We start from the raw sequence: 25,730 nt of genomic DNA, 5'->3' as shown, positions 1-25,730 counted from the left end.
ACCTGCCTTCTTTGGGTAAGGCCTCGGTTGGAGATTGCACAAACGAGGAGCTTTTCGCAGAGCTCTGCAACACAGCGCTGCCCTTTGCTGCCCTCCAGTTTCCAACCCTCCTTGCTCATTTTACCAGCTTTCCGCTTCGGGCTCGTTACTGCCTTTCCCAATACGGTCAAGAACGTTGCAGAAGATCAAACGCGCTTTTCGAGGACCTACCCTCACGTGCCGCAGTGCCTTCCCCCGCATCTCTGCATCGTACCGGACGAATGCAGTGAAAATGCAAGCGGTGTAAAAACCTGACCTCCTCACAGGTAATAAAAAACAACTAAACCCAGCAAAATAAACACTGGGGCCCTTTAAAATGCCTTGACATAACTGATTTCGGTACGGCCTGAGCAGCCGGTGTCAGGGAGGCAAGGCGGCCTCCGGGTACTGTAAGAGGCAGGCTGGGGCAGTGGCTCCCTCTCCGCGCCTGCCTTCCGCAGACGCCTCTTTCCCGCCAGCCTTGCATTTCCCCCCCGTAAAGCGCTGTCCTGCTCTGCCCGTGGAGGAAACAAGCTGAGGGCCCATATTTGCAAACCGAGGGGGCGGGGGGGGGGGCACAGGGAAGCCTTCCTGGCCTCCAGCTGAGGCATCCCCGTGCTAGCCGCCCGCTCGCTGGCCGCGTCTCCAGAGGGCGGATCGGACCACACAAGCGCCGTCTCGAGCGCTGGGAGGCAGGCACCTGCTTAGCGTGCAGGGAGCATCGCCGCGGGGCTGCAGCGGCCACCCTCCCCGGCAGCTCCGCCGAGACGGACGGACGCACGCACGCACTTTCTGTTTTCCTCCTCTTTTTCCCTGGATACTGCCAGCGTTCGCATTCACTCGACTTAAATGCATTTTAACGAACGGTGGGCAAACATGCCCATTCTGTGCACACACCAGGGAGCGAATTCATGGCGCTCAGGCCCAGCTCTGACCTCCGAGAAACCTGACGGGCGCTCGGGCACCCGTGACAAAGGGAGCAGCGTCTCGGCTCTCACTACTGCTTCTGCAGCCCTGGGTCGCGTTTAAGGGGTGCCTGGCAAAACGAGCGCACTTGCACCCCGTCGTTCTCGCGCTGCATCAGCGATAACCACGTAATCCAGAGGCCACGTAATCCAACAGTTAAAACAGCTACAGAATTCAAATAGGTAAAGCAGCGGACTGCTTCATAAAGAACAACCACCCCAAATTCTGGCAGCTCTGCAGGCAAAGCTCTGGGAGGGTCTTAAACAGGAAGTCTCTGGTCAAACATTTGGGAAGTTTAAAAAAAATAAGAAAAAAAAATTCTCACCAGCAAGCAGAGAGTACTTCAGCACGAGCACACCGTGCCAGGGCTTGCACGTCTCTCATCAGCTGGGCAAGAGCAAACACCAAATTTCGGAGCTGCTTTGTCCGCCTGCTTCAAGGTGACTGGGTAACGCGGGAGAGCATGATTAAAGAAAATATCCTATTTTCGTCCACATGCATAGGTTTATTAAGCTGAACCTGCATGCAGTTGATTTTTGATTGATGAATACGAGGGGAGCTCGAGCAACACAATCACCTAGTCAAAGAGGAAAGTCCAGTTCCCGGAAGACAGCCGAACTGCTGTTATTTAAACCTGTAAGAATTGCAGGTGACACAATGGGCTTTACAGCCGTAATGCCCACATCACGCAGGGGCTGTGGGAGGCTGGCCAGGCAAGATAGGGTAAACTGGGTAATAAAACCAGTTATTAAATCAAGCGCTTTCGGATATCACTTCACCTGTATACGTTGGAAACACAATCTTTTTTAATAACTTAAGTTTATAAATGTGTCACAGCCTTTTTTCTCCTATACTGCACGCATAAAAATATACTGCCTAGTTTTAGGCTAGCATCTTCTCCCACAGACGAGCCTTCGTTTGTTCCGCTTCACACGCGTTTCACCCCGTTTCATACAAGCTGCTCAACCATCACTGCCACGGACCGCTACCGCGCGTGGAGGGGCACGCGTACACATACGCCGAGCTCCACCTTTCGCAAACCTGCATGCTTTGAATCAAGCCCCCGCTCCCACAGCTTCAGTCCAGCACAGTAGAAATAAAAAGCAAAATGAATTCTGCCTACCCTTCCGAGGTACTGAGCGCCTCCCAAAAATTCTTCTCATTTGCCCCTTTTCATCTACTTTCTACCAAGCCTTTCATTTTTACGTAGATTCATTTTCAAGCCTGTACGGGGCAGAGGGGGAGCGATGCTTCTGAAGTTACAACTGCTTCCCAAATGCACTGCAACTTCCAAATCTCTAATTTTTTCCCAGTCCAATACGTTGCTATCCCAAAACAACTTACAAAGCACAAGTATTTCTCTTGTTTCACCTCCCTCCGGAAATCACAAGACCAAATAACCACACCTGTAAAAATGGTGCGTTACGACTTGTTTACACATCACTTTGCTCGAATAGGTGTCCCTGCTAATATTGTTTGCTCTTCCTGTTGAGCTTTTTAAAATGAATCCCATATATATTTTATTAAGCTTTGGGTTTATTCCCCTCTCACGTCCCCCCTGCCCCCAGAGATTGCCCTTAAACTTCGGCCCATTGATTGCGACAGTGTCAATTTGCAAAGGTCAGCGGAAAGCTGCTTTGACAGCAGAGCACAGAAAGCGATTTTTAAATGAGCCATTTTCTCCTCCTGCCCAAAATGCAGCGCCAACAGCAGCAGAGGCCAAGGGCTCCGCTCCAACGGCCCGACCGGCAGCTGTGATGGCCTTTGGCTCTTCCAGGACCTTGGGAAAAATCCCCTGCTTCATTCCTGCCCTCATCGCTCCAATCTGGTTAAATTGCACCTGGGAAAGGTGAGGGAGGCAGATGCAGGCAGCGCGCACACCCTCCCAAACTTGTGACTGGGCTTTCGCCATTCCCCCTCCTCGCTTAAGTGATGCAGAAGCACGCACAGCACCAGCAAATTTACCCACTGCAAAACGCCCTCGAAGCTGCCTGCGCCTTACGGGCGAGTGGCGGTGAAGGTCAGCAAACCTAACCCGAGAGCAGCGAGCCTGCCCTGTGCTGCTCGCTAATTCGGTGCCCCCCGGTTTACAAAGCCCACCCCAAAACCAGTGCCAAAGGGCAAGGCTACAGAGACGTTTCAAGGGACAGGGTCCCCTCGTTTTCCCTTCTTAATGCCGGCGACGACTACGCCTGCCAAATGCATTCCCTTCTCACTGCAACGACAACAAAACCACCTATGCGGGCTGCGAGGAACGGCTTAATTAATAACAATTAGCCGCAGCGCAACTGCGATTCGGGTGGCGTTTTGGAGCATGAAGGAGAAACTCGATGCCTTGGCGGGTGCGCGCAGACACAAGCAGTTCCAGGCAAAGTTAATGCAAACGTGGTGGCTGAGTGACACTTGGATTCAAACGCGCTGTAGAATTACTAGATGATTTCAATGTCACAGGCACACGTCGTGCTCTTTTCATGAGTATTAGCCCCGGCGGAGTTTTAATAATATTTGGTCAAACACCTCAGAAGCACATCACTGGGACATGCTCATATTTTAGGTAGGGAGGGGATAAAAAACAAAATCCCCATCGTTGCTCCTAAAAGGGGAGCCCGGGAAGAGGCAGGAGGCGGTAGGAAACGCCAGCTGTCTAAAGCGGTCCAAGCACCCAGCAGTCACAGCGGGTTTATTGGCTGAGCTCCCCGCGCGGGGGGCTGCGTCCAAGTGCCTCCGCCTTAATCAGTGTCACTGCAGTCAAATGCAATTTATGTTTAAAGACACACGGGGAATACGAAGACAGTCCCAGCCACTACTTCCAAAGGGCTGTAGAAAGGTGCAGGCTTCAAAGCTTTGTGGTGGGGAACAAAGGGAAATTCTTAGCTCGAGACTAAGGGGACCCCGCTTACGGTTCAGCTTTCCTACAAAGACGGGACGGATCTCAGGGGAATAATTGTGCTCTGAGGACAACAGAAGTACCTGTGTTTTCTGGCAAAACATAACATACTGCAGCTTTCTTTCACTAAGAGGGAACTGCAGCTGGCCGTGCTTGGCCACGGACCCCTGGGCAGACAACCGGAAACCTTTTGGAGGTTGATGTGATACAGGTGTGACTCAGTGGGAAAACCAAGCGCTTCAGTCTCCTTGCCAAACAGTAAAAACAGCACTTTCTAAACCAGGCAGACCTGGCACATGCAGGTCAAGACTGGAAACAAAGGAGGGAGGCCTCAAAACCGTGCACCAAACCATATCTCCACGGAGCGGTGCGTCTCAGGGAAAGCCATCACATGTTCTGCAATGCACGTTTTCCTTACACATAAAAAAAAAAAAATCTAATCCATACTATTGTCATAACATGTTCTGAAATACAAAAACTGTTCCAGGGCTTCTGCCAGAGCCCGCAGGTCGACCTGAAGTACACCTCGGACCAGCAGGGACTTACCCTAAGCGTCCGTAGCACTGCCAGCCCGAGAGCACAGAACGAACTCGCACGTTGCCGTTGCTGCCTGCTGCTCCGAAGTCAGCGAAATAGAGATCGCCTTGTTCTGTACTTACCACCTTCTCTCTGATCCTTTTTTGCCACGTGCAGCTGAAGTATGGCACTAGATATTTATTTTCTCTTTGGACTCAGCAAGGTCCCCCATTTTGCCAAGACAAATTCCCACCAAACTCGAGTTTGACAAAACCAACCATCAAGAGAACTGACTTGGCGTCAGTCTCCTTCCCGCTGTTAGCGTTGGACAAGACAGACAGCGTTTGATAAACAGCTTCTGATTCGACTGCGTTACACGCATCGGCCTGAAAAGGCTTGTGGCTCTCCGTACCAGGAAAAAAAAAAAAGAAAGAAAGAAAAAACACATATACCTTACAGTCCATTTGGACTTAGAGAAAATGCAAGAAAATCCTTCAGGCACTCTTCAAACTCAAATCAAGGCTTTCTGCGAACATACTACTCGCATGTCTTCAGTTATTAAGGCGGGTAATATTCCCGCTCAAAAGAATCTCTTCTGGGGTAGCTGGCTGCCTGCCCTCAAATGCAATCCTACCCCAAATGACGTTGGGCTTGAACCTAAAACTGGCTCCGTAGATTCGGTTCTTAATGAAACCGCTTAAGTTCAAAAGGAGGTTTGACGCTTACTAAGTTTGAGCTTGATGTGCTGCTTTCCCATCTACGTTACAACTGTTTGTCGTGTAAAATACAGTGACCCTAATCCTCCTGAACGATTGCAGAAATCGCCGAGTACAGACGCCACACTGCAAATGTGCCACCTGGGGCAACTACACATGCTTACTGAAAGGAATTTTTTTTTTTTTTTTAAATCACTGTTTCCTCTGGATTAAGGGAGGCAAATCCTTTCCACTGTGCCTGGAGACACAGCTGGAAGCACCACCCAGAAAAACACTGTGTCAGTAAAACCACCTGCCAAAGGAGCCCCGTGCCCCGGAGCAGGCACACCTCGGTTGCACCTAGTGTGGCTGGGAAAGGGAGACACTCATCCTCAGCTTGAGCTGAAAACCCTTTCCGAGGCACACACGTACCAAGCTCATTCTGCCTCTTGCTCTCCCCTTTGCTCGTACTGACAGTTTATGATTAATCTCATCTCAAATTTGTCTTTTTACAATATCCCACCGATCTTTCTTTTTGTAATGTTCACTTTCCATCAGGTGACAGTTTTAGTGATTCCTCCTTTATTTGCATGTCCCCTTGAAGAAGCTTCATTTCTCCTTCTAATCAAGTCATTAATTTTCACAAAAATCATTCCCACCCTGAGATGGCTGGATTCTAATTTGTCTCTGTCACACAAATGACAAGTATCACCTCATTGCCATGCTGTGATGGTCCTCCGCAAACCTGTCTTTGAGTAGGAAAAGCACCAAGATTATTTTTCCACAGCCGTAACTGCTTTTCTCTGTGGCAGTTTGATTCTATCACGATCCTTCCTTCACGTACTTTATAGTAATATTATGCAGCTGCTTGCTTTTTATTTTAAGGCAGATCTTGTTCGCAGATTTTTTTGTAATAGGAGAAGTGGAGATTATTGTGCCAAAATTACTCTTCCTTTTTATCTTCTTTATGCTCTTTGCAAACACTGCCACCCAAGTGGGATGTCACCGTAGAGCCCCTTGCTGTCAATATAACACATTATTCTGAAACTCTTCTTCTGTAGCGTCGTTGGTAGATGGATTTGCACGTGCTTTGGTTGCATGTGCCACACTATAAGAAAAGGTGAACGCACCATGCATAGGAAAGAGTTTATGCAGCCATCTGAAATCTCACTGGGATAGCTCCTCCCTTTCTTAGTCTTCCTCCAACTACATCTCTTCCTCCTCCCATGCATTTTTTCTGGATCCCACGTTGTCCTCGCTAATTCAGGACCAGCGGTCAGAAGCTTCGCTCAGCACTTGCAGGGAAAGCTAACGTGAAGCCCCAGCCGTGCAGGACAACAGAGTGCTGTACAATTTGCAACTGGCTGCACTTGGCACCTGTCCCGAGGCCATCTGCAGGCGCTTAGCAAGAACCCGAGCCATTTCCTGATCCTCTGCAAAGAAAGATCGGGCTCTGGCTTTGCCTTCCTCAAAGCCCTCATCTCTGTGACCACAGCAGAGGCAGTATCTTACACAAGGCAGAAAGTATCACTAGCTAACGTTTATCTACAGTTATGCCCCTCTCCATACAAGGCTGGCCAGACTGCCTTGATTCACTATTTACAGATGAATTCCCTGTACTGCAAGTCACTAATGCTCCCGGCGCAGAGATTTTTTCATGCTCCAAGGAGTAAAAGCAAGCCTCGTTTAGGCTACTCCCCTTTATATGTAGTTCTGCTCTTCCCTTTCAGGCTCTTCCAAAAGGATGGCAAGGACGGTGCTTGCAGCTGGGCTAAGGCAACATCGCTAGAGCACTTGGTCGTTGCATGCAGCGCAGCAGCGCGCGACAGGCTGCCAGCGTTTCAGTACGATACTCCCCGCACAGCTGCAAGAAGGCCTTGTCCCCAGGGTGCACGACTCCAGAAATCTACCCCGAATCACGTTAAAATACAGTTTTCTTACAGACCTGTGCGTGGCCCATGCAAACTAATGAACTAGCAACCCCAGGATCAACCACTTTGTAATAGCAGCCCCAAAACAGACGGGGCAGGAAAGACGCACGTGCCTCCATCCAAGATGGGCTCTCCGTCGCGGGTGGGACCATGCATTACCCTCGCTGACAAGTTTTTTTTAATAGCAGATGCCAAAGAGAGGATTCAAGCACTGTGCTGCCCCATAACACTTCCTAAATTAAGGTCAGTGCTTAGGGATGAACACAGTAAGGTAGAGCCGTGCTATAACCCCGACTTTAGAGATGAAAAAAAATAAAAAACCAAAAAGGTAAGTGACTTGGGCCAGAGGTCACGCATCAGAAACATCTGGTAGAGAAACTAAAGACTGAAAGTCACAGTTGCAGAGCTCCTAAGCTCGCGTTGCAGCCTCTGGACCCTCCTGACTCCCTTTTTAGCCCATGGAGAGTTGCTTCTGATAAACAGTGCTCTCAACTACCAAGCCTACCAGGCTATGAACGGGGGCTTTTTTTTTTTTTTTTTTTTTTTTTTAAGAAGGAAGACCTTATTTCATGAATCAAAGCGTATCTGTGATTTTCTCCTGCCATTAACTGTGAGGCACTGTCTTGACATCACAAACTGGCCTCCCATAGTTTTAAGAGCGCTGATCAAGTTTGTGCTCATCTCATTTTTCTCTCCCTTGTTGAAAAGGGCTCAAGTCTCAGAGTCACCAAAACACTGTATTTGGAAAAAGGCTGTGGCTGCAATTCCTTCGCTAGCGATTCTCAGCATGCAGTATATATTAGATATCAACAAATTCCAACCCAACATCATTGAATAAATCAGGTCTTGCTCTTTAAGAGAGTTTACTTTTGCTTCATTAAACAGTCAGCGCGGTATGCGCACCCTCGAGGACTGCCCTGCCTTTTTGATTTCCTTTTTTTTGTTTCGTTTTGCTTACCATGCTGCCCTTCAGAGAACACTATGAAGAGTGACGGGAAAATAAAAACGGGATATTCGCAGAGGACCTGAAGACCTTGCAAAGTTTCTTTTTGCATCAGCTCAGCTGAGAATTGCCACCGAGAGGGAAGACGCTGCGGTTTTATATTCACATGGTGGCTGCGCTTCATACTGAGGGCGTCACGCCAGGGGAGAACGTTATTCGCCAGTTCAGTCGCCCAGTCCTTGCCCTCAGGGGTTTGGTTTGGGTTTTTTTTTTTTTTTGTAGCAATGCCTCTCCTTCCTCACCCGGCCTTCTCTCTTACGGGATTTCCTTCTGCCCCTCTTCTCCCAGAGAGGCTTGACAGCGGCTCCTCTGCATCCTCCACGGAGGCCTCACCCCTACGGCCACCCCTTACTTCCCCCAGCATCTCCTTAAAGCCCGTGACTCCCCTCAAATCCAGCTAAATCTGTTTGAGTGAAATCAGAGAAATCTGTTAAAAAATAACTAAATGACCAAATGCACCTGAATTACTCAGGTCCGAGTACTCCCCCAGAAACTCCCATGCCATGCAATTCAGATGCCAATAAAGCACTAGCGCTAATTTCAGTGCTGCCAGGATCAAGCTCCAAGGCACCAATTCAGCAAATTACATAAGCATATACTCAATTGCAAGTGCTCAAGACTCAGTTAATAGGGGTGAAGTGTGACTGAAAGGATTGATTTCACAGAATACTCTCTTCTCCCTCATTCTCCCTCACTTACAGGCTGTTATTACTTTGTGTGCAAACGTTGGTAAAATTTTTTCCAATGTTGTCATTGTACAAATCAATGAAATTTTCAACTGTAGAGAGGCAAAGCAGACGATAATTTCCTAATGGGTCTATTCATCGTTGAAGAAAGAGAAGATCAAATACATTGCTGCCCTGGAGTTCCATTACAAATGTGAACTCCTGGGGGGGGACTTATTTAAAAAAAAAAAAATCAGAATTAAACTGACAAATGTTGTGTTTTGCATTTCTACTGTAAAATGCTCTGGATGCATTGCAGTGTTTGATCTGAGATAAAATGCAACAGATGTACAGTGAGTGCATGGGGCTGGGGAGTGCATTTACCTTTTAATCATCCTGAAACAAAAGCTGTACAAACAACTACTTGTACAGAAAAGAACCATTTTCTTGAGCTGGAGGTAGCTCCACTATTTGTGAAGGTTCAGCTGGTCTGAATAAAATGTACGAGTTTAAGCACACCTCTTTTTTCCAGCTGAGAGCAATTGGGAGCACCCACAGATGTCTTTGTACTGGGGCAAAAGCTGACAGGAAAAGAGATCTCCATGTTTTGCAGGCTGTTTCTTTTAAGAAAGATATCAAAAAAAAAAATTAGGGAGATAACATCTGCTCTTCTCTTTCCTCTCCATCAGATCACTTTTATTGGCAATACTGCTCGATTCTGAAGTAGTACGCAACTTGGACAAAAATCACCTCAGGTTTCCCCCCCCCCCCTCCTTATTTTAAAGGACATCAACTATATTAACCTTCAAAAATTTGCATCTCGTTTTAAAAACTGAAGCCTTCCTTTGGCTCCTTAAAGAGCATTTAATCACTGCCTGGATTTCAGGCACGGCACATCGCTGCGCCGCAGTGACTGAAGCACTGCTTCCCTGGTAGTGCCTTTGACAGAAAGCAGGCCCGAGTATGGATTTTAGGTCCTATATTTAAAATATCTTCCCTAAGGCTGTCAGGCCTAAAAGATTTATGCAGATATAAGCATTTTCCAGAAGCGATGGAAAATCTTTGTGAAAGGAAGGAGAACTCTGAGGGGATTTGGGGGGGGGGGGGGGGGTGTTTGATATTTTCCCAAAATGAAAAAAAAAAAAAACCCTCCGAGAACAGTCGTATTCCCTTTTAGAGAGGGAATACAATTGGGTAAATGAAGCCTGAAAAACATTTGATTTCCTGAAGTTACTGAAAAAACAAAAAGAAATAAAGTCAGTTGTTTTTTTTTTTTTTAAAACTCCCCAACTACAATTTGCAGCATCCTGTGGCCCAGGCTGTAACATACTACTTGGGGATTATGGTTAGATTTGATTTTGCATTACATAAATTCACTGCTGTATATCACATGCACGGAGTTGCCACAAACATCAGATAAACAGCATCCTCTCCATCTTATTTCAACTCCAGCTTGCTTGGGGAGCAGAGAGAATATCCAGTTTTTCCTCCACTGAGGACAATAACAGGAAGCACACAAAAAAATTCATCTTTGCTTATACCTACTTGTCTACCTCTTTTTTTAACTGGCTTTTGGGGCCCACAGCAGTACTGTGCCCTCAGATTAAGTCGCAAGCCCTTTGCCGTTTCTGACTGATTTCACCTCCATCCCCTTGCCAGTTCCTCCGCCCCAGAGCCGCTGGTTATGGTTTTCCCTTCCTCAACAGCAGATCCCCAAAGAGGGAAGGAAAGGGCGAGCGATCCTTCTCGCAGGCCCAGTTGGGGAGCACCTGAGCGAGCTACTGGGGCCACCTTGCTTCCTTGCAAACCACAGCTCCCACCGCCTGTCCCGTAATTTAAAGAGTGGCTCTCTAGCTAGAAAACGCCTATATTGAACTGTCAAGGACTAGGGCTTCGACGTTAGTTTTGAACAAACCGCACATCTTCCGAACCCAATACTTGAAAACAAAGCGCTCTGGTATTGTTCACGGCCGAGAACGCTGTTCACGGTCAACAATAATGATGCTGTACCCTCAAAATCAAAGACACAAGGAAATAACATCTCACTCAACTCATCTCTCTATCGAGGACAGAAGTCTACTTGTTTTGGAACAGCAAGTGCTTAGCGTTTGCGAATGTAGCAGAGGGGACTACCCTTGAATCACCCAGAGCAAAGCCCTCTCTCCTGAAATTCAGACTCAGGCGAAAACTGGAGGGGAAGACTGCTGTTATCTTCTGAACAACCTAAAGTTCAAGCATACTTTTATAAAAATTTGAGTGTCTCAGCCTGAAAACACTCAAGTCAAAACAACTTGTGAAATATAGGAGACAGTTAGTCGGCATTAAGGTTACATGGACTATTTGGGTGGACTGCACACAAAATGCAGTCACAAGAAAAAACAGGAAATTTTGCGGCAAACTCACTCTTGGGAGAATTTTCATTGCAGAATCCAAAAAACCTGTCTAGAAGGGGCCCAAGGAGGTCACCAAGTCCCCCTCTCTGCCCCACTGCATAATCCTCCCTGTCATGATCTGAAAGTATTTGTGTACCCCTAGATCTCGCATGCTACTACAGATCAAAACGACTGCTGGATATAGTTCATTATATCTAATGACTACCTGAGGCCACTGAGTCTGCTGCTAAAATGAATGCACATACCTATAACGCCTCTACTACAACCCTGCCCGCCTTCTGTTTTCATCCTAATTGCTCCCATTTACCTGTCGCTGCCCTAGCTGCTCTACTGCAAGATCTGGAGGACTTGGATCATCTTGAAATATTCGTTTGTACAGCACCTGTGATGCCTGTTCCCTCAACCAGCTCTTTAATTCACTGTACAAAGAGGAATGGTAACCCAAGTAGTTCTCCTCTTCTTCTGTAAATCCAGAATAAAATGCACCACTTGGTTTTTTTTCCCCCGTCCCACCTACAGGACTTTTCTGCAGTCGCCCTCTCAGTGGCAGCAAGGGATGTTGATGTGCTGGAGGTCTCGGTGGAGAGCCAGAGCTGCGAGGAACCCAAATCACCCTTATTTACCCAAACCACCCCTTATTTATCAGCCCCTGAAAGAGAAGAAGGCCGACACGCACACACAAATTAGAGACAGACTACGTCCAGGCAAATCAATAAGTAAATACAGAGTAGGCAAGACAGTGCGAGCCTCCTCCAGATAGCTGGGGAGATAAAAGCCGACAGCTACAGAGCACGCAGCCTGCGCGGCCAAGGTTAAATATGGGCTCCCACTGCCATTATTTATCCCCGAAACAGCTGGGGAACTTCCGAAGCAGTTAATATATCACAGGAAGGGAGGAAGCGAGAGCGACTGTATAAACACACCTCGGGGCTGGCTACCGTCCCCACTGAGCGCCCGTCTCAGCGACGGGCTGCCGTTAGGCAGCCTCTCGCTGCCTCCGTGCCCACTGAACGCCGCAGGGAGGGCAGAGGACTGGAGCGAAGCAGGCCTAAAGGCGACTGACGGGAGGCTTTCGGTGAAACAACATTCATACGGCAGTTGGGCTGAGGGCTGCGCCTGGGAGCCCCTGTGCCCCGTCCGCCCCCGCGGCTGCTCTCGCACCGGGAAAAGGCACGAGAGGAGACCCAGTTGTGCATTAAACAGCGGGTCAAGGCAGCTATTTCGCTCGCCCAGGAGAAACACCTGAAACAATTCCAGCTAAGAGGAAGATATTGGGGAAAAGTTGAAAGCACCTGAATTGAACAGAAACTTTCCTGCAACCCTAGCCATAGAAGTCACCGTAACCGTAACTCTCGGGAACAAAATGTAATGCAAATGGTAATACAACACATCACAATTAGGGTATGTCAGACAGATGCCTTTGAAATGAAAGAATGGTGATAATTACTTTGTATAAGCAAAAAATTTGGTTTTAGTGTTCAGAAATCTTCTTCCTTTTTATATGGGGGAATGTAGCATCTGCTACTAATATAATGCACCAATAATTGAGGCATATAGCGTATACTCCCGGGAACCATAAGGCTGTTTCATTTATTCTTGGCCAACTGTGAAGATAAACAAATTTCACCGAAAGCAGTACATATGGAATCCCATCATCACGGAGAGCCTATATATTTCTGCAGGGAGGTAAGTACTGAAATACAATAGAGTATCTCCACTCTGAATGCTAATAGGACTAGCAGAAAAGGAGATAATACTACCATGTTCGACCTTGAATCCTTCATCTACATGGAGGAGGGACATCCAGGTTATCCTAGTACTTTCAGAGGGAAATGGCTTAAAGACTTAGGAGCCCAAACTTCCTCAAATAAAAATCAAGCTGGAAAGTCCAGAACTACTGTAGGCTCTTGCTTGAAACACTAGCAGAGGGGTCCATATTACAGATAAACATGCCAAGAGGTGAATACAACTACCAGCCACCACTTTGTGCACAAACACGACAGTAACAACGATGACTAGCTAAGACTCTCATCCATGGATTTATCTTGCACACAGGTGTTTCATTTTGAATCTGACAGCCAGCCAGCCCTGGACATATTTCGGGGGGAATCCCTCCCAGTTGCTGCAGGAGAGACTGGAGGAGAAAAGTGTCCACTTCAACTGGCACTAATTAAAATAATCCTCCTTCATAAGCGGTTTAGCACTTCAGCCAGATCCCTCACTTTGCTATGCCACAACATAATTAAAAACCAATCAGCTGGCCAAAGCGCGTGCCTGAACGGCACCAATCTTCCAGATAGTAACCCTAATGCAGGGTTTGTTCTTTCTTTTTCCACCGAGTTTAATGCTGCTGTCTTCATCAGGTAAGGCAGGCTGAGGAAGACGGCAGGAATTCTACTCAGCTAAAGCTTTCTGATTAAGGCCAGTGTGTATCATTTACCTACTGGTAAAGTAGGCACCAAGTGGTACCTACTGGTACAGTTGGTAAGCAGAGAGCAAAATGAAGACTTTGCCTAAGAAGATGTTAGAGGTTTTTTTTTTAAAAAAAAAAAAAAAAGCTCCCAACAGCAACGTTTCTATGGACTTCACAAAAGAGTTGTTTGGTTTTGCGTAATCTCACACTCCACTGAGTGCAGCGAATTGAAATCTATGGTAGAAGCTTTCAAACTACACACAGGACAACATCCATTTCTCTTTCTCTTCCCGGGGTTGTAAGCAAAGGCTGTACATCAGCTTTTAGGAAGCAGCATCTACATCTGCCTATGAATGAGTACAGTTTCCAAACAAGACTCTTACAAAAACCCAACCCAGTACCTCAGCTCCCATCGCCTACTAGGTGAATGAAAAGCAAATCCTTGTCTCAGAAACGCTCATCAACCACATTAGAACAATCTTAATCATTTTATTAACCTGTAATGAGTCTTACGAACCTTTGAAATGGCTACCAAGGACTGTCGGAAGTGGGAGAGGGCCTGCATTTAGGAGCAGGAAAGGGGACAGTCCACCCTGCTGCTGGGGAGGGTCAGGAAACGGACGCACAACCCAGTTTACACCATTTCTGTTCCTAACTTCTTCCAGGGACAAAGATTCTACAATCTACAGTCAATTTATTCCCGCGCTTTGCTATCCTCATTGTTAGAGAGATTTCCTCTAGGATCTAACTTCTAGCCTTCTTAGCTGCTATTGAGGACCATGACTCATCCACTGCACTTCTTCACTACGTTCTTTTACGCACACAACAATAGCCGGCTTCCTCCGTCGCTCCTTTTCTACACCAAACTTCTCCTCTTCATTTCCCTCCTAAGGAAAACTTACAACTTCCCCTCAGAAGCCACATTTTCTAGATCTGCACTCATCCCTACTTGCTGTGCTCTGGACTTTCCCCAGCTGGTCCACATCTTTCTTTCATTGTGCCCAAAACTGGGCACAATGCAACAGCCGACGCAGGGACTTCCCATGCTTTCATGTGATACTCCATTTATACAGCCAAATACAATGCTAGCTCTCCTTGCAGGAGCCCATGACTAGCTTTGAGTTTATGATGCCCGACAACCTCCCCACATCGTAGGCTAGAGGGAAACCCTTCACTTACTCATCTGTGCTCACCCAGCATGCTAGATGTTTCACAGAAAGGTCCTGCCCCAAACTGGAACGAGCTCCAATTCCAAAGTTTGCTCTATATAATGGATTTTAGATCTCTCTAGCTGAACACCAGAGCACCTGCAGGACCTAAATGAACCTTTTCCATTAACAGAGTGAAGAATACAAGATAAAGAGTACACTGGGTGAATCCCCTCATGGGCACCTCAGAAAATCAGTTCAAGCCACCCAGTTAGAGATGATGCAAGTGCTTCCTCCAGCCTCACCAAGAAGCCAACAGGCCCCCCCCCCCCCCCGCCTTCTTCCTGCTGCCAGCAAGGGGGCCGAAACACCAAGCGTGGCTCTGGGGGCCCAGGATGGATGAGGCTGCCAGCGTTCAGTCACCTACCTCGTCTTCTCCGAGTTGCTCGCGCCTCGCCTCACTTCCCTACCCCTCTGCCGGCACGTTTTACCTGATTTACTGACCTATTACCCATTTATATGAGGAGCTTCTTCAGGACCAAATTGAAGCCTCTGTCTCCAGGAAAGGCAATAAAGAAACCCCCACACAGGCGAGAATCATTATAGGGTGATATTTTACTCTGTTAGCCCATTAAACAACAGATAAAATACCAGGCAACTGAAATCACAGCAGTGGTGTCATCTCTAAGACAAGGCTTTTAACAGACTGCGTATCTTTTCTTCTTGGCAGCTCAGAAATGGTATTTTTTTTATATTTCAGAAGCCATCATCTGTAGAAGAGATTTTATCTCGTCACTTTGCAATGGCAAATCTATTTTCAGGACTGAACGGGTGTTCACAGGCTACTAATATCACTTACTATCACTTGCAAATATCGGGGTTACAAGTGTGATTTCTTCTGACCAGAAGGATGGATTTTATTTAGGACTAACCACTGAGACTTCAGAATCTTTAATCGTATTTCCTGGGCAGCAGCTAAAAACTTGTTTTGTAGCTTGGATTTGCTCTCCCTTCCCGGAGGCTGTGTACCAAGGTCTGCCTTTGCTAAGGAAAGGCTCCATGTTTCTTCTGCACTAAATTAGAAAAAAATTTAATGCAGCCCCATTGTTTCGTGGAAGCATCTTTAACATGATGCATAGTTAGCTTCCCAAAAGTCCCTTGAAGGCAGCTCAAGATAAATTGCACCAGTCTTGCCAACCCTGAACAGCCAGGTCCTGAGCTATTCAAAGTCTTGCTTCCAACGCTGGTGCTTCAGCACCCTGTGAGCCCCTGAGCCTGGGAACCGCGCATGGCTGGGGCGTGCGATGCTTTTAAATCTTACTGCAGTCCTCAACACCAGGGGCACTTGGAGCAGCTTAGGAGGACCCACAGAAAACAACAAAATTGCGTAGCCTGTAAAAATAAGTGTAATTTCAATTGTGACCATCACCAAATCCCAAAGTTAATTGAATTGCCTTCTGCAGTCTCCAGTTTAGGTTGAGCATTTGAGAAGCCCTGTAACTCTGCCATGCTGGTAAACCATCCTAACAAAGCCAGCATTGAAATTGGTTTGAAAAATTTCCCATTGAAGACAGGACTGGTTGCATTTACAATCCATCCAAAACATAAACACGTTCTGTTCTGCACCAAATCCCTTCCTGAGGTCCTGATGTTTGCAGAAAAGCTTTTAAGCTGCTGGGTTTTTTGTTTTTTTTTTTAATATCCAAAACAAAGCGATACCTTCTAGGAATCCTTAAACACCTACAGCAAGAATTTATTAAAAGAAGTTTTTATGCAAGTGACCTTTCTGCACTTCCTCTCTCCCTGCCTCCTGGAAACTTTTGTGCCTGCTCAGATATGTCAGCAGTTATGTTTTGTGACTGACAATTATCTCATAATGAAAAACAAGTCACAATTAATAAAGCTCAAAACTAATACCTGCTAAACTCATTTAATGCTTTAATGAAGTAGGAGGGAGTCTTATGAAAAGATTTTAAAGGCAAGGGACTCGATTTCCAATTAGACCCAACAATCATTCAAGAGCCTGCAGGCTCCAAAGACAAGAGACAGGGAAGGCAGAAGGGGGGGGGAAGGGGGGGTTCAGTCATTTTACCTGCTCCACACATTTATGAAAGGGAAGTCTCCAACCTCAAAGTGATTCTGAATGAGCGGGCCTCTTCGAGGGGGACAGTGTCAGCGTCTATTGATCTTAAAAGCTTGCTAGAAACTAACAGCCTATTGCTGGGCTTAGAAACACACCAGGCTTCTCAGACACGTATTTGCAACATCTGAAATACAAGCATCTGAAGCGAGCTCTGGTAGTAAATACAACTTGGTAACTATATAACGCATTTCTAAACACAGCGAATGTGTTGGAGGGGAAAATAAAATGGAAAAAAATGTCGTGCTTTAGTTCTGGCAACTCACGTTTGAAGGAAGCAGAGTCCTGCCAAGATGACCTCCTTTAGCAGCAAAGAGGCTACTGTAATGGAAGCAGCCTCAAAGCGACCTGTAAATATAGGAATGGCTTTGGCATGTAGCCAGGCCTGAATTCAAATAAACGAACAAACTTAAAAAAAAAAAAAAATCACACGCACAGATCCAGCGTGCGCTGCAGAGACACTGGCATGTATCCAGGTGCAGGTGCTGCGCCCACTTTCCAGGTGCAAACATGCATGGCACTGCCTTCTTGCATTTCATGTGCTGGCAGATACACATACACCAACCGGACCAAATCGCGTCCTTCAAGATACAAACCGCTCCGGAAACATACACAAGAACAGATATGAAATTCTACAGCAGGAGCAAATGCTGCGCTAGGAAGGTTAAGCGAGCGTCCCTTTATCTGGGACAGCCCTTTCGCATCTATAGTATTACTCCTGCAATTTATTTACTTAATTCCCCCTGAAATTAACGGTGACTACATGTTTTTTGAGAATTGGATTTTAACTTCTCATTTCCTGACCTGTCAGATGGCATTTCTCTCTGATGACTTCATTTCTAACAAGAATGACCCTTTCCAGCTGACCTTTCCAAAGCCAGAGGTTTCACATCCCTGGGATTTCGGGGCAAATAAGTGGCTAAATCCTTCTTAGCTATCTTTGAAGCTCAACTGCGGCTAATTTCTTCTAGGTGATAATGCTGTAGTTCACGCTCAGGCACGAACATAAGTCCAGGAGGATCTACCGAGGAATCACAGGACTTGCCAACAGGTGAAATAATGCGCACGCACATCAGCAAAGAGCTGGATCAAATCTCACCTTTCCTTCCGAATATGCTCACAAACATCTCTTCCTGCTCTGCCTGCAGCTTATCAACACTCTTACGCTCGTTAGCTGTTATTTACACAGCTATTGCCACCCTGCTGCTTAACCAAATTAACCCGGCACTCAGACTTTACCAGGAGGTAACCACTCACTTTACAGCACAGCCCTACTAGGGACGTGGACGGACAGACAGGAGCCGATTGCACAGGTAGGAACAAGCTGCCGGGTTGTTAGAGTTGTTTCTCCTCTCCTTACGCTTTCCAGTCACGATCTCTATTTTACATCACCTCCTGCACCTTTTGACTCACCCATACCACATGGACGCAGGCAAGCAGCTGACCGCTACAGCAAACCCCTTACGGCAGAGCCCTCAAATGGGAACGTGTTTCTTCACCTGTGTCACGTTCAGATGATTTTTCTGCCCAGAGTATTATACTTATCACTCATTTGTAATATATCTCTCTCATAAAACAAAACAAAGTCATTCAACACCCCTTCATTTTACAGCTGCTAAAGGTCATCCAACCACAAGTGCTGAGAGGATCCCGGAAAGCGAAATGGAAAGAGCACGTGCAATACAAGATGCTTTTTGTCCCATTCTCCCCATCATCCCCATCCACTTACTCTCTTAAAAAAAACACTTTAACGTACGCAACACCCTTCTCCACGGCAAATACTAGGACTCCAAGCACACAGAGAGCAGGCACGCTGTCCGCGCTCCTGCCGTCGTTCGGAAGTCCGAAGAACGACAGCGCTTCTTAAACATCCAGGGATATAAGCTGGCCATTGAACCGAGCTGTAAATTGCTGAAACTCCATTTACTGCGACGGCTCCCGTCTGGCTAACCAATGATTCAGACTGGCTCCCATCTTGTCGGGCGAAACAGGGTTTGTATTTTATTTTTACTGGGCCTACAAGAGTTTCACAGGGACCTAAAAATGAAAGTGCTTCCACCCTTTTGGCCAAGGCCACATACATTGAGTCCTCTATGCACATCCCCCCCAAGTGCAGGGCAACCTGCTCCCAACCATACAAAAACTATGTTGTGAAGCTGGGAAAACTCTGCTCGTTCTTCTCTCTGAAATTCCTCGCTATCTCTCTTAATTCCCACTGCAACCAGGAGGGAAAACCTCAGAGTGCCCCAAGCCAAAGCTTCGAGAAAGCTTTCCTCAGCAGGAACATCCCAAGAGGCGCCCAGGCAGGTTAGCTACACGTACCCATCTATGCTCCAAGATGCTGCCCAGCCCACGCTCTCACAGATTTTGACTTTTGCTCGGTCAGGAGCGGGGCAGTGAAATAGCAGCTACCACACCTTGCATAGCGTGCTGCTTTTCACGTGAGCCGAGAAGGTAAGGAAATGAGGCGAGTTACAAACGTCAGTGTTTACTAACTAAATACAAGGCCTAGGACTCTCATAGGGCTTTGCAATAGGAGACAGAGCTGCCAAACAGCGGGTTTAACTTTTCCCAGTTTGTAGAAGTCTGCAGCCACGTACAGAGAATTTACATCTCTTTAAAACATACCTCTTTTTTGACTTGCCTTTTGTGGGCCCGCTCAGGAATAGCGCATAGGCCCCCTAAGACAAGAGATCACAACCCGAAAACCCTGCTCTAGAGGGATCCCGAATCGTTTATGGGGGTACGGTCCCTACACGCTGCCTGTTTTATACATACAACCCTTTTGTCAGCTACTTATGCCAGAATACAAAACCCTGAACCCCAGTCTCCTCTCTGAAGCCAGATGTTTCCCCTAAAAACTACATGCAAATTCAAAACCACCCTTACCCCAAAACCCAGTGAATTTTCTCAGTTATGTTCAGAAGCTCAGCTCCGAGTAGCATGCTTGACAGTGGCAACACCAGACATCTTGAACCTCCCCAGTTCCGGGGGAGAAATTCCCCCGCCTTGCTCAGCCATTGACAAGCAAGACTCATGAAAAAGGCTGGAATTACACACCTTCCGAGACAACCTTGCTTAATAAAGATCTATGTTACATTGGAAACGTTACAGAAACGTTTCTGTGGTGGCAGCACCCCCCACCCCAATGAGATCTCCTGTCCGAACCTCGCCGCCTTCTCTTCCGTGGCCCAACCCATCCGAGGAGCAACAGACAATATTTTAAGTTATTCTTCCTTCCTTTTTAATAAAAGGTTCTCTCCCTCCATCCCCAAATCAAATTTAAATACACAACAATAAAACATGCATTAGTCTTCCTGTCAAAAACTGCCATCACATCTCAGGTAAAGAATACAGATTTGGCCCCAAGGCTGCAGTTAGCAAGGTTTCATTTGACTATTAGGTTCTTCAGGAAAACAGAAAGATATCTATCTATGCTGACACAATTGAGATTGCAATAGCCAAAACACAACACAGCTGTTCCTTGAATATTTCAGATAAAACTCTGCCATAATTGATAATATTAAGACTGCCTGTCTCCCTCAGTGCCCTGGTACAATAATCAGGATGCCAACAGGAATATTTGTCACCCTTTCAGCTGTTGAGGGGCTTCTAAAGATTTAATTTAGGTTATTATTTTCTATCTCACTGTATTTTTGCATCACAGACACTGGAAACCAAGGCTGCTCGAGATCAGTGAAGAATTATCCACCCAAACATAACCAGAAAGGAAATCAGATCGTGAACCCCGCAAGCTCCTTATGCTGGGAGGACACTGGCTTCTCAACGCAGCCGACCGATAAGCTCGTGCTTATGCTTAAGCACGGGAATCAGCCCACCGACTTCGAAGAAACTTCTAACGCGCTCCAAACCAGGCACGCGTTTTGGCCCAGACGCGCGTAGGAATCAACATCCCACGACGAACACAGCGCTACATCTCAGACGCTTTGTTTGATCAGAGCATGGACGGGGAAAGCATCAGTTCACGCATCATTACCAGAACTGGTTCTCTATGAAATCAGAATTTTCTCCACCTCCCCCTCCCCCAAATAAATCTGCATTTTTACTCAAAATAATAAGATTTAACACTTTCAAAGGTTTTTGCATTTTTTTTCCACCTTGTTTATTGTGGGAAGTAGAAGTGTATGATATTGAAGCTTTTTCCCATCCAAGTTTTTGTTTGTTCTTTCTGTTAGCCAATGACTGCAAAAGTCTAATGTGTAAGATATGGGGGCGTTTTTGTCATGTTTTCACTGTTCCTCTTGCATAACATTGTCAAGCTGAGAAAAATGAGAAACACTTTAGAGTAACAGAGGAGAAGAAACGTTAAGGCATGACTTATAATACTGCCTTCGCTAACAGAGGAAAGTTAGAAAGAAAATCAAAAACAACCATTTGAAATTTGAAACAGCCGTATGAAAATCGATCCCATAAAAAGTGGGTCTTCAAGTGAGACATTCTTGCAATAATCGTTTTCAAAGGCCCGACTCTGGGTCGCCACTGATACTGCAAGACCTACGTGGTCTAGTATACTTTTCCTAAACGGCATGCAACACATTATCTGCATAGCTTTCACAGACTGAGGTTTGAGTTTGTCTTGAAAGTGTGCTGCAGTATGTAAAAAAACACTCAGTGCGGAGAGAGAGTGTACTAAAAAAGAAAAAAAAGGTTAAAAGTAGCAGTTAATTACATACGAAGTCTATTTTAGATGTAAACCTCAGTAGCCTCCAATCAATGACACTAAATTACAACGCAAGGTATTATTTCCCTCAGTTATTCCCTAATGCACAAACTCCAATGAGTTCATTAAATACATAACAGCAGACTACCCTATGATTTTAAGCATGCTTTGAGAAAGCATAGAAGCTCTATAACATATTTCGCAATAATCTATACAAAGCTTTCAGGAAAGAGGTTAATTATGGATTAAATAGTCTTGCTTGCTTTTGAATCCTTAGGGTAGTGACTCTTAAGACGTAGTATACAATCAGAATTATCTTTATTCATAGGAAGGCTGCGATTCCTCCTACCCAGTGTTAGCCATCCAAATGCATAACACTAGCTAGCGTTACTACTAAGTTTGCCTACGGTCTGGAAGAGAGAGAAAGCTACTGAAAGAGGGCAATTCAACTTGAAAATGATTGCTTTAGCTGGGACAAATTAAACTTAGAGGTACCCACAGACTACAAAGGGAGCCTGGCATGCTATCTTAGCTAAAGCACACAAGCAAGCTTGTGCTTCAGCATCTTTTAAACCTCACTGAACTCGGTCTTTCTAGTTTCTGAACATAGGTTTATTTAGACTTCAGCTTCTCCTCAAAAGGAAGTTGCTAAAAACGATACAAGTTCTCAGGGCTGGGATTCAAACAGCCAAGAGAGTTTGGGTGAGATGTCGCAGCATCTCTGTCAATCTGAATTGCTTTATTTCCCTCTTCAGGGAATGAAATTAGTTAGTTAATACTATTCAGCGAACAGCGATCATTTCCCTGTAAGCTGACGTACCACACTGGCCTGTTTGGTGCATTACAGGACCCACAGCAATCCGACGTTCAGACTAGAGACTGCTTCAGTGAAATCCTCCTCACCTGGAAATAACATGACCCCTACTAGTGAAGCATTAGCTCCAGCATATTAAGGTTAAGGAAAACTAGAAGCCCAGGGTACCCCCGTGAATCATACCTTTTCTGGACACCTACCACTGGCCACACCAATTCCCACAACAGGGAATCACGCAGCAAAGGCAGTGCTGCTGCCATCCTATCCTTGACGCGGTTTCCCGGAAAACCACCCCCGCGTGCCATGCGGGAACGTAACGCGATACAGGGTTAATCGGGGAGGACTAAGCACTTGCTTCTTCAGTTACTCGTTAGTTAAGTACCAGAAAGAAAGCCTATAGGCTTTAATCCCCGCAAAGTACAGCAACTGGCATGGTTGGGATCTTCCAGGAAAGCTCTTCACTGTGTATGAAAACCACATGCGACAAGTTGTAATGGTTTTGCCACTGCCCGTAGCTGTAATGTTCACACTTGGATGTCAAAGACTGGCTCAGAGGACCATTCTCGGGGGCCTTCCCTTGCTCTGCCACACAGCAATAGCCAGGCCTCAAAATAACACCTCTATCCAGTGCAAACTTCTACACTTCCCTTGTTTCAAAGTACTGTGTGCTTGGAATATGCCGACTGACGCGCTAACTGCCACAGTAACTTTGGAGATATGTTTGCAAGGAGAGAAACGGAAATGTGTTTCACATCAGGATGAAAAAACCCTAACCTTGAAAAGTGTAACAGAGATGAAACGCAGATTATTTCCAAAATAGCAAAGCAAATGACCTGGGGAATGTTTTACTGAGTCCCAAACGACGGCTCCACGTATTTCACCCATGCGGAAGGTCAGCTGCCCTGTTTTCTCGCAGCATTTTCATTGACCTAGAACACAGCGGGCTGTCAGCGGGATTTCAGTTGAGGTTTTTCTCTTAACGGGAATCATACTATTGCCATGGATGGACTTCTGGAGAGTGGCTTCTGACTTCCCCAGAAACTTCTCTGCACCACGAGTGGGAGAGAAACGAAGAGACAATGTTAGCAGGAAGAGAAACGCTGCATCAGTACGCAGGGAGTGGGGCGTCCTGGTGGGCAGTAGCTCCTCTCCCCCTCCCCAAAAGCCAGCGACGGTATTGGTTTTGGAGGACCCACCCCAGGTTGCCCAGGAACAACACAGGTACCAGCTTGCTACCGGCGCTACTTACGTTCCCAGCGAGTGCACCTGTTTTCTGCAAGTTTTGCAGTTACACTGCTGACAGATCGATCCTGGGATTTGCTTTCAGCAGGGAGGTGGGAAACCTCCTCCAGCACTTCCTATTTTTAAACGGCTGAACTTGTTTTGTGTTTCCTAAACCATATTGATCCACATGGCTAATGACAGTTTTTATTAAAGCTCCCTTTTGCATGCTCCGTCACAGAGGAAGCCTTGGAAATTACCATCGGTAATACAAAAAAAAACGTTTGAAATCTATTTTACTGCATGAGTCTGCTGCCAGCTCTTCCGACGTGCACAAGCGAGTATCTGCAAATTCGTCCTTCCTGTGCAGACGTATGGATGGATTGCTACAGAAGCAACGAAGAGGGCTCATACAGGGGTTTCCAAGTCACCACACACTTTTAATTTATTGTGCCGTCTTGTCCATTACACGATGGAACAGTAACATTTCATAGGCATAATCCTACAGTTCACATATATTGGAAATATTAACGAAGAGCAGATGTTGCCTTTGGCACATCCATTCCACGCGCTTAGAGAGAAAGAGCCTCTGCTTCGAGGAGAAGAGGTCCTTAAAGCTGCAGGAGCAGCAGTGCTCTTCCACGAGTAATTTACCTTTCAGTTTGATGGTGGGGCAAAAAGAAAAAAGAAAAAAAAAGAAACTTAAAATTAATTCCCCACCCTCAGATTGTGAAAAGGTTTGGGTTAGTCCAAGTATTTCATTTGCACACAGGGTATTTGTCAAAATGATTGCCTGGGGGAGGGATCACATCCCCGACAGGCGGCCCGGGGTGGGCGAAGCACCCTTTTGAGATAGCTGCACTGACTGAAAGCTTGTGCGTGAACCTGCCAAAGCCTGATGACAAACAGAAGGGAAGGAGTAAGTCTGCACCCCAGAGAGGCAAATTTCTGTAAGCCCTTCCCCTGTGCACGGCAGCATCCGCACCTGCCCGGGGCTCAGTCACGCTCCCCACGGAAAAGGACGACCCTGCGTGCCTGCTCCTTGTCACCCTGGGCTCTCATCTACCTCTGCAAAAAGCACCTGCCAGACTAATACAAGAGAGTCACTTTGGGGGAAGTGCAAAGGAAGAAATATGCCCCCAGCTGAAAAATATATATATATATATTTTTTTATATATAAGTTTTCATAATCTGGATCTAAACCATTGTTTTCCTCCTAGAGGAAATGTAACGTACGTTTCAATAAAACAGTGCTGCTGGGAATTAACAAGCTAATAAAAAGGACTTTTAAGGATGCATTAAATTCAGGTTGGGGAACTCTTGCATTTGCAGCATAAATGCTAATAAAATTATAAATCTGTTATTAACTTTTTATGTCTCTGCCAAGCGATAAAAGACTTTTAAAAGACCATGTTAGGAAGGCTACAGACATAAGTTTTAAGATAAAGGAAAAAAAAAAAAATCCAGACAATGCAAAATTCACAGCGCCTGAATTCTTCATACTATTTTCTTCCCCTGAAAAACACACCGGTATCTGAGATGCTGGGGAAAAAATAAAATAAAATAAAAAAATACCCTTGACTACTCTTTCAAAAGACGATCAATGGGTTATGCCGCCAGTTGCTGTCCCAGAGGAGCGCTTTGACGCCTGTCGTTGACACGACAACAAGGCGGCCCCGGCGAGCCACAACCGGTGCGGCGTTCCTCGGCGCGCTCGTCCCTGTGCCAGCTTCCGCCGCCGCTCCAACTGCTGCACCCAGACAGGCAAGTACAAGGAGAGACCTCGGAGACGGCCACGCTCATTTCCAAATGAATTTAATTAGCAGAGGAAGGGAAAGACTGTAATCGCTTCAGACTGGCTCGCAGAGCGAGGATGCTAAGATGGGTATTTCAGGGAAGGGCCTCACCGCATGGGCCACCGGCAAAAAAACATTTTGCTGTAGCCCATGTCACGGCTTGGGGGTGGGGGGAGAATAATAATAAAAAAAACTTCAGATGAGATAAAAGCTTAAGAGTCTTTTGTTTTGGTTTGTTTTCACCCTTATTAGCAGAGCGCGCTCTCCAATCCGGGAACCGCTGAGCAACCCTGAAAATTCAGCACTCGAGCAAGTGAATCAATGGGTGCTGAGGGGCTGTTCTGGCTGACCTCAGCAGCGGCACTGCAGCTTCCAGCTTCTGTCCGAGAATAAAAGCAACAGTAGCTTTAATGGACCAACCGACGTAGCGGAAAAAGGAAGGC

General features: G+C 46.3%; 1 protein-coding gene across 3 annotated transcripts in view; it reads right to left on the bottom strand.

Annotated features, from left to right (window-relative positions):
• Positions 1 to 25,730, bottom strand: part of ERBB4 (erb-b2 receptor tyrosine kinase 4) — a 597,238-nt gene that overhangs the window by 392,550 nt on the left and 178,958 nt on the right. The gene's annotated exons all lie outside the window — the stretch shown is intronic.

Source organism: Struthio camelus, chromosome 6 (genome assembly GCF_040807025.1).
Source record: "Struthio camelus isolate bStrCam1 chromosome 6, bStrCam1.hap1, whole genome shotgun sequence".
NCBI lineage: Eukaryota > Metazoa > Chordata > Aves > Struthioniformes > Struthionidae > Struthio > Struthio camelus.
The sequence above is the reverse complement of the archived record's forward strand: the minus strand, read 5'-3'. Positions and strand labels throughout refer to the sequence as shown.